We start from the raw sequence: 9,731 nt of genomic DNA on the forward strand, positions 1-9,731 counted from the left end.
TCTGAGTAACGTGGGTCTGACAATCACTTAAGACAATATAGTTGATATGGCTGTCAGGATGGACTCTTTTCAAAAGAATGTTTTTATAGAATATCATTGTGACACTTTGCTCGGATGGATGTCTTTAACAGTGTTTGATTAATGTAACGTAATAAAAGAGATGCACACCAAAGTGTCTGTACATGTCTTGTTAAGTATGTTTGATTCATTATATGTGGTTCTCAGTTCTTTCCTCTTTCCGCAGTTCATTTTTTATCATTTCAATAATATATCTATAAATATGAAAAAGTTGGCACTTTCAAAGTCTTTGACATATATGGCTATTAATTCATAACTCTAAAAAATTGTATCTTTCAACTTGTCATTTTAAAGCTCGTAGAGTTTATTACAGTAAGTAACCTGTGTTAGAAATTAGATTTTGAACTTTAGCGAGAAGATAAATAAGCTCATGAACCTCAAAGTTAAAGATACCTAGACGTAGATCTAAGATAGAATTACATGAAAGGATCAATTATTAAAGATTATAATTTTAAACTCCCTGAAGATATCACTGAGGCTTATATTAGTTAAGCAGTTTCCAACTTATTTTGTTTTCCAACTCCAGATATCAAATATGGAGCAAGCTTATAATTAACAAAGCTTTCCAATTTCAATTATCTTTGCTGCAATGGGTTAATGGGTTAAATGTCATGGTTTATGTACTAACGACATAGTTGGTTTTAAAACAAGGTATTCTGAAGGCAAAACAATAGTATATATATTTATATTTTCTACATGTTATTGTTTGAGCAAGAGTAAGCCCTATAAGGTAGATGCTATTTTATTTCTATTTGCCTGAGAGGCAAGCTGCGGCAGGGGTAACGTGCCCACAATCACACATATGCCTAAGGGGCAGTGCAGAGCTGGGCTTGGAAATCAGATGTCTGGCTCCAGAGCCTTTGATCACCTTTAGGTGAAGCTAAATGTGGAATGTTTTCTTCTCGGTGCCTTTGGTCCTGCTTCATATCCTTTGCGGCATAAGTAACAGCTTGTCCCTCTCTCTCTCCATGTTCCTCTCCTTGGTTCTGTTAAGAAGGTAGTAACTAGAGCCTACCTCCCAGTGATCAAGATCCTAAGCGGACCTCCCACGGACACACCGACACCATGACCACATGTAGCACAGTCTCCGAGAACGACCTGAAGCCTGGCAGAACAGGTGTTCTGCAACTAAAGGTAAAAAGAAAAAGCCACATTGAGACAGGTGGGAGAGGCCGAGACGTGGTCTAGTCAGTGAGCATACCCCCTGCATGGTGACCCACAGCAGGAGGGATATCACGAGTGTGGAAGTCCTCCCTGAGAAGGGAGGGGTTCAGATGCCTCATTGGGTACCCTAGCCATGGGGCTCCCCCTAGGAAGATGAGTCCTTGTAATACCCAGCCTTGAAAACCAGTGGGGCAAAGTCCAGGAGAGCTGGAGGACTGTGGGAAACCAAGACTTCACTCTTAAAGGGTTCATACACAAACTCCCTCACTCTGAGACCCACGCCAGAGGTGGTGATTTGAAAAGCACTTGGGTCATATGTGAAAAAGATTCATTGACTAATTTTAGGGCATGTGCTGGAGGGGCAGAGATCTGTAGGAACTTTCCTTGGGAACAGTATACTGTCAGGCACCACCATTTTTACTCTCCTTCTACCTTGCTGGCCTGGTGCTGGCAGGTGCCATTTTTGACTCTCTCCATCTACCTTGCCGTCACTGCTCACCCTACCCCCATGTTCCACTGTGGACCCACTGGGGCAGACAGTCTACCCCCCCAACCAAAGTGGCTTCCACCCCTACCATTTATAAGTGGAATCTAAAAAGCAAAGAAACAAAATGAAGAAAACAAAACAGAAACAGACTCATAGATACAAAGAACAAACTGGTGGTTGTCAGAGGGGAGAAGATGGTTGTCAGAGGGGAGAAGATGGTTGCCAGAGAGGTAATGGGTGAATGAGATTGAGATGTACAAACCTCCAGTTCTGAAATAAATAAGTCGTGGGAATGTAAGTACAGCTTAGGGAACATAGTCAATAATATTGTAATAATTTTGTATGGTGACAGATGGTAAGTGGACTTATCATGGGCGATCATGTCATGATGTATATAAAAGTTGAATCACTATGTTGTACACCTGAAACTAATATAGTATGTCAACTATACTTTTAAAAAAAGAAGAAAAAAGAGCAGCTTGGAGCTTGAAATAGGGAGTCTATTTAAATGATGTAGCTAAAACAAAAGAAAAATCTCTAGCACATACCCAATGGCTTATTCTGCTCAATTTTTATCTAGAAATATTGCATGATTATTGATTAAAGTGAATCCTTAATTCAATAGAATGTCCAAGAGATAGGTTTGCTCTTGTTAATGAGATGTTCTGAAGAACTGAAAATGACCAAGAAACCCATGTTGTTGTTGATTTCCTCATTTTCTGTTAAAAATACATGTGAAAATATGCATGCATCCATTTCCCTCAAAAGTGAGGGTCTAGTGAAATGAATGAAATATTTGATCAGTGAATTCCTTCGTAGCCCAAAAAGAAAGAAAGAGACAAGAGAGAGAGAAAAGAAAAAAGAAAAGAAGGAAGAAAGGAAGAAAATAATGGGCAAGCATTAGGATAGCAAGTCTGAAGTGTTCCACGTAATGAGCTCTGACTCACAGATGATTTGGGGCTTTGGAGTGCCAGGCTAGCACATCATGTGTGAATAAGCTTGTGGCAGGGGCTGTGGGTGAGGCCTGAGGACATGGTTTATGTTGGAGCCTCACCGTGTTCTGGGTGACTCATGTGCGCTAAACAGCAGAGTCATGAACCATTTACACACACCCAGTATCAGGTTCACTCTGAGGCTGTTCTCCTGCAGCCATTTTACGGCTCTCTCTCAAAAGCACAGAACCTGGGTTGGCCTTTTTCAGGAGGATCATGAAGAGGAATTAAAGAACAGAGGGCCTTAAGGTCCCAATGGTCCCTTCCTGGGGAGAGTGTTTGTCCTCTGAGTTCTGAAAGACGCCCACACGGTACTTTTCTCCCTCTGGTGCTGTGTGGAAGGAGTGGGTTTGGGGTCAGTTAGAGGCCTAGCTCTCGGCAATGTCCTCACCACCTCTGAGACCTCGGGCGATTCAGTTGTTATTCTTGGGTATGACTTTCTTGGAAAACTATAAAACTTACAGAATGGGATGGCAGAATTTTATGCATTTATAGGAAATTAACAGAGAAGAAATTGTCACACTATTTTCAGGGGTCACTCATCCAATTGCTTCAGCTCAGGAATGACTGATGCCAGAGCACTAATCAAGGATGTGAATTTGGTTTGGTTTTGTATCTGTTTAGTGTCAAGTGACAGAAAAAGAGTGTTTAATATGTGCACTAGTAATTTTTGATATGTATACAAGGCTTTTTGAAACTATAAATAAAGGAACCTCTGCAAGGACTAAGAGAAGGTCAAAATAAAAGAAGCATTCAACATTGCGGGCTGAAAACACATCCGGGCATCTTGTGGGTGAGAAAGGCTGGGCTACGGTGCACTGTTCATGGAGCGACCCGTTAGTGGTTCAGCAGCACCTCAGAGCCTCTGAGTGTCCCTGCCTGAGCCAGGACCTGCGTCCGCTCGTGATCAGTGCTACCGCGCTAGCCTAGGAAAGGGAGGGCCCTCAAGGGAGTCAACTGTATTGTTTAGGGTTGTACATTTTGGGGACACATTGGGTAAAATGAATCCTAAATGCATAGTCTTGAACGATCCTCTGTTCTTGGAGACAGAGAATTGGAGAGGAACACCGTGTTTGTCATTTTAAACTGTCCAGGTCTGGCATTACTGTTCAGTGTGTACTCTGGGCAAGTCCTCTCACCTGTTGGGAACTAACTTACTACCTCTGGGAATGGAGGGAGCTGGACCCAAAGGTCTCTAAGGGTTTGAGTTTGCATGCCACTGACTCTGGACTTTTCTATGTAAACACTAAGTAAACTTACAGTAACTATGGAGAAGGCCTGTGTCCTTGCTGATAATTGTAAATGTCCATGATGTCAAAATGCACGATGGTAAAAAGTGAAGTTGAAAATGAGGAAGAGGTGTGACAGGGTATAATCTAAATAGTTCTGAAGGGTGTGCACTTTTTCAGCTGCTTAGGGTCGGGGCTGAAAAGTCTTGTGTCTGGTAGCGTATTTCAGAGTCAGCCAAACTACATTTTGGTGAAGAACCACCTTGTCCAGCAAGAGAGAGGATGGTAATTAAAGCAAGAATAGCCCCATGGCTCACATGATCCCTTTTTCTGATGGAGGGAGGAGGCAGAGAGGAGCACAGGAAAGAGAAAAGACTTAGGTTGAAAAATTACATCAAATCCATGATTGAAATTTATATGTTCCAAACATATACACAAATGTAGTGAAGAATATAACGAATCCCCATGTTCCCATTAAGATTCAACAATCAATTCATGGACAATCTTGTTTCATATATATCTCCACTTAATCTTATTTTACTAAGATGATTTGGGGCAAGTCTGTCACATTTTTTTATCTGTACATATTTTCAAACATACCTCTAAAAGTTAAGAATTCTTTTTATTTAAAAGGCAATTGCAATATTATTAACACACTTGAAAATTTAACAAAAATTCCTTAATATTATTCAGTAATAAGTCAAAGTTCAGATTTCTCCAATTTTCTCATATATATATTTCTATATATAAATATAAATTTCTATAAATAAATTTCATATATATATATATATATATATATATATATATATATATATATATATAACAATTTGTTTGAATCTGGATCCTAATAAGTCCATAGATAGCTTGGGGATTATGTCTCTCTTCAGTCTCTTAATCTATAGGTATCCGTCTATCTTTCCCTATTTTTTTTCTTAACATCGATTTGGTGAAGAAACTGAGTCATTTGTCCCGTGAATTTTCTGATTTTAATGGTTACATTTCAGTGTTATCTCTTGAGATGTCCCCTCTGTTTCCTATAAATTGATACTTTAAAGGCATAATTAGATTCTGCTTTTTTTTTTTGACAACTCTTCATAGATGTGTAGTGTATTTCTCATTGCCTCCTTTTTTTGTGATATTAGTAGCTGTTATTATTATCTAGATTTCTTAATTCATTATGGGCTGCAGTATATTAATTCTATTAATATAATTTCTTTTTATCTTACTAGCTAAAATATTTTTATTAAAAGAAACTTCCCCTACTTGATTAGTTGAAGAATTACATGTTCATTATAATTTGTATATGAAACTCAGGATAAATACTGGATTTAACCCTTTATTTACCAGTTTCAACTTATTTTCTAGCATTCTTCAAAGTGACCAATGAGAACTGTGTGAGTTTAAACTGTTTCTTTTGATCTCATGGATTTAAAAAATACTTGGACCTTGAACTTGTAAGTCAGACGGATGTAGGTTTTCATCCTGAGTCCTCTGTGTTACACCAGAGAGAATCTTTCCTTCTCACTTCCCATGATTAAATCCTGGGTACTTTTACGTTCCTTCCACAATAAGATTTTCTCTTGACTCTGGTGACCAAGTTAAAACCTCCCAAATGCATCATTTCACATTCAATTGTTTAGTGCCTGATTTCTTTACTAGGCTGTAAGTTTCATATGGGCATGGACCATGTTTTCTTTTAACTAAGCATCAGATCTCCATTATGAGTATGTCTGCAAATATTTGTTCATCGAATGTTGAAAAACTGGAGTAAATTAATCTCTCTGAGCTTCCGTTTTCTCATCTGAAAAATCGGGTAATTATACCAATGTCACAATACTGATGTGATGTGAAGATTAAAGGAGACAACAGGTGCAAGACACCTGGTCTGTTGCAGGCATTCTCAAGTGGTAGCCAGTTGTACTACCATTTCATATCTAATGACCTTGGACGCTACCTGCCTGAGAAACAATTACGAAAAAATAATTATCTGCTTCTGCTTATGAAATGCTATGTCGGATGGCAGACGCACAGCCTTTACAGAGGTCTAAGACGTCCTGAAGGGGAGGGAGAAAGAAGTAGCATTCAGGTCTCCTGCCTCCAAAGTGTTGTGGGGGAGATGAGGTAATAATTGAAAATGATCTCAAAATAATTATAAAGAATTATAGGAACCAATTAAATCTGAGGGGATGGATGAAGTAGTTTAAGTTAGTGAAAGGAGGGGAAGCACGTACTCTGGAGGAGGATTTGTGAGTGGAAGAGAAAATCTGAAGTTAGGGCTGGTCTCAGTGTCAAAAAAGGAAGTTGCTGTTTTGGGAAGGCTGACTACATGTCTTCCCCTACTCACTTAACTATCTCTTCCATTGGCTGGCGATCATTCAAATCAGAGTCTACCCTTATGCAAATGCTGAAATTTAGATATTTTCTTACTCACACCACACTTCGTCCCACCTCCATAATTTTGTTCAGGCTGGTCCTTCCTCTGGAATGCCCCTCTCGCTTTTCTCTACTTGGTAATATGTCAGGAGTCACTTCTTTTGGGTGTCGTTCTCAGACTCTTACCCCAATCCACCAGATGTGTTACGGATTTTCATTTTGGCAAACTCAATATGCTAACGGCGTGGAGGCCAGAGACCAATTAGAAGAACCTAGGGACTAGGGATGTCATAGTCCAGGTAGATGATGAGGCCTGGGACTGAAGCAGTGTGTTTGGACGAAAGGGGACACATGAGGAAACAAATTCAGGAGGGAGAGCTCACAGTGCTTGAGTGCAGTGTTTCATCTGAGGTGGCTGCGAAGCGTTCGGCACACAAGGAAGTAAAAATGTTGGCCCCTTAGCACAGTCCAGACCTTATGATTCTCGTATTATTTGGTGTCTGGACTTCCTCCTGCTCCTACTCCTTTCCAGAAAGCTGTGTGACCTTGACTTTCCCCCTGTTTTCCCAGGACATCCTGTACATATCCCTATGGCCGCATTTACCGTGCTGTTTCTATCTGCTGACTTCCCCGAACTGTGAGCCCGGGAGCCTGAGAACTCTCTTATTCATCTTTGTAACCTCAGCAGGGTGCTCAACACATACTTAGTGTTTAAGAAATAACAAATGGGTGACTGAGGTCTTATCTAACCATTGTACACTTACACTCAGATAAGAGATTTAGTTACCTGGAAGGATAGATCAGTAACGTGTTAACACGTGAACCTAAGTTAGTTTATCTGATTGACCCCTTTTCAGCAGCAAGAACAGAGTGGGGGCGAGTTGGCGGGGCCCAGCAAGCTGAAGGTCGGCTGCACCTGCTAACTCTCGGCCCTGGCTGAGATCCAGGAAGAAAGCAAAGGTGGTTTGTATGTTTGGTTGTTGTTTTCTGAGCATAATCCCTGTGTAGGAAAGTAGGAGAAAGCAAGAAGTATTTAGGGAAGAGCAATCGGTTTTTCAGTCTTGGCGAGACTGTAGAAACGGAGCCGGGACACACCGTGCAGAGGTTAGCGGGGGTGCGCAGCTGTTGGAGAGCCTTACAACACGGACGCGACAGGGTCGTATGCAGAAATAGCCACCATAGAGATGCATACTAGCCTTTCCAGAAAAAAAGCCATCTTATATTTGCAGTGTTTTATATATGCACAGAGAACTTGCTCATTTATCTAGGTTCTTGAAACGGTTATCTGCCTAAGAGATGCTTTTTGACATAAACAGCTATCTACCTGGTGTCAGAATTTCTCAATAGATAAGACACACTTGTGCTCAGGAAGGAACTGCTGCAGTAAGAGAGCACACCGAACTTTTATTGTTCGTGTGGGAAGAAAGGCATGTGTCAGAACAACAGGAAAACCCACTCCGGTGTATGTGAACCTGATGTGGAGAAGGGGTCGTCAATCGTATCAGGCACACCGAGAGTGGCCATTCTTGCGACATGGACTGTCTTAGAAATCGTTGCTTTCTGAATTTTTTAGTGCTGGCAGAGATGAAATGAAATCCAGGATTTTTTTCAGACAGTGTTAGCAATGAACAATAAGACGTTTATCATTAATAATCAGACTGATCTTATAGTGTCTCATAGGATTTAGCCCTTGTCTGTGTTTGTCCAATTAGATGTTTCCATCCATAACATGTGTTTCTTTCCTAGGTGGAGGGATGGGCAAGAGTGGATCTTTTTCTACAAAAATTTCTGTTTTCTCTCATGTTTAAATATACCAAATTTCATAGCTATTTTCCAATAGCTATGCATTTGCTTAAAAATCTTGTTTAAATATAAAGATTTGCAGGTGACATTTTGACGTCTGATTTATATGGAATCTTAAGAAATTATGCTAAATACACCTTTAAATTATACTGATTAGGAAGTCTATGAGAAGGACACTTTACAGAAATGCCAACAGGGTTGAGACTAGAACAGAGATGTTCAAATATAATGGTTCTGGCCTCCTTTGCATTATTATGAATTTTTATTTGTTTCCTTATTACTGTCAGGTCGACTTCCCCTGAGAAATCTGGATGGACAATTTAAAGGAGGTATGTTTCCAGGAAGACTTCGTGGCGAGATTGGAAAGAAGTCTTAGTGAAATACGGCAGAAGTCATTATAACGTGACCTTGAGTCTCATAACTCTGGAGGAAGTAGGTACGAGGTAGTGGCAGAAAGGGAAAGATACTGAGGTGTTTCTAACAGAAGCACAGGAATATGTGGCAATGATAGAACATTACTAAAGTTTTCCTCTAGAATGAGTCATTGCCAAATATAATTTGAAGCTTTATGCAGCCTCAAGAAAATATCAATTTCTATGATTTTTTATGAACTTGCACTTTAGAAACGGTGGCAAATTGATAGACAATGAATAAATGCATTCAGGATTCACAGTTGAAGCTTATATTGTGGCTTGAGTGTAGCTACGTGATACCAAAGTTCGTGACACATGGATGTCTTTCCGACAGTCTGATTTGTTAAAAACAATACTGACCTAATTTGCCTGATAGCTAAGTATTCTGGCTTGATTGGGAAGCAACTTTTGCATTATACTTCAAGACTAGACAGTAGTTTCTCAGATCAAGTATCTAACCACCCTAAAGAAATGAATTTCATTGCAAAGCCGAAATGATGGCATACTATAGTCCCTAACTTAATTAGAGACAGATGTACCTCCAGGCTATTAAGCTCCGTATTGTTAAATGGTGATGGGAGCATCTCCCTTCATCAGCGTTATCCCAAATGTGATCTTAATATTGTTGTACTGAATCTGTGTTGATATCTTGTTATTTTTTCCTTCTTGTTTTTGTTTGGGTGGTAGTCAGGGTGTGTGGTGGGGTGAATGTTCAGAGGGTTGGGTGCCCATTTGTATGTATTTCCAAAGGATAACACTGAAAAAAAGTCAGCGGAAGTATAACTGGAGTTCTATGTCCTCAACTTTTTGCATCCAGGAAAATTTCTTATGTTAAACAAAAATCCGAACAAAGAGACTGATCTCTGTTCCCATGTGAACTATTTTCCTATCAGCATAAAGTATAATAAAATGTGATAAAAAGCAAAATTTGGCATAGTTTTGTAGGCGCTTGATATTGTAGGTGCATATATGTCAGATGTTAAACTAATTTATTATAAACGAAATTTAGTATAAATTTACTCTAGCACTGTAAAATGAGAGGCAGATAGGATATCTTCTCTAGAGAGCACATAGTTAAAATAATACTTGGAAATGACAAATGGTCAAATACGAGCCTTTTTTTTTTTTTTTAAGATTTTGTTTGCTTATTTGTCAGAGAGAGAGAGAGCACGAGCACAAGCAAGGGGAGGGG

The 9,731-nt window shown here is 39.7% G+C and overlaps 1 long non-coding RNA gene across 1 annotated transcript in view; it reads left to right on the forward strand.

Moving 5' to 3' along the window:
* The window catches only part of LOC113263387 (uncharacterized), a 74,728-nt gene extending 65,262 nt beyond the window's left edge, over positions 1-9,466 (forward strand). Inside the window, exons 7-9 of the long non-coding RNA XR_006410744.3 lie at positions 1,076-1,212; positions 7,181-7,283; positions 8,414-9,466. This is a non-coding gene — a long non-coding RNA (uncharacterized LOC113263387). The remainder of the gene's footprint in view (positions 1-1,075; positions 1,213-7,180; positions 7,284-8,413) is intronic.
* The last annotated feature ends 265 nt before the right edge of the window (positions 9,467-9,731 follow it).

This window comes from Ursus arctos, unplaced genomic scaffold, assembly GCF_023065955.2.
Source record: "Ursus arctos isolate Adak ecotype North America unplaced genomic scaffold, UrsArc2.0 scaffold_1, whole genome shotgun sequence".
NCBI classification, from domain to species: domain Eukaryota; kingdom Metazoa; phylum Chordata; class Mammalia; order Carnivora; family Ursidae; genus Ursus; species Ursus arctos.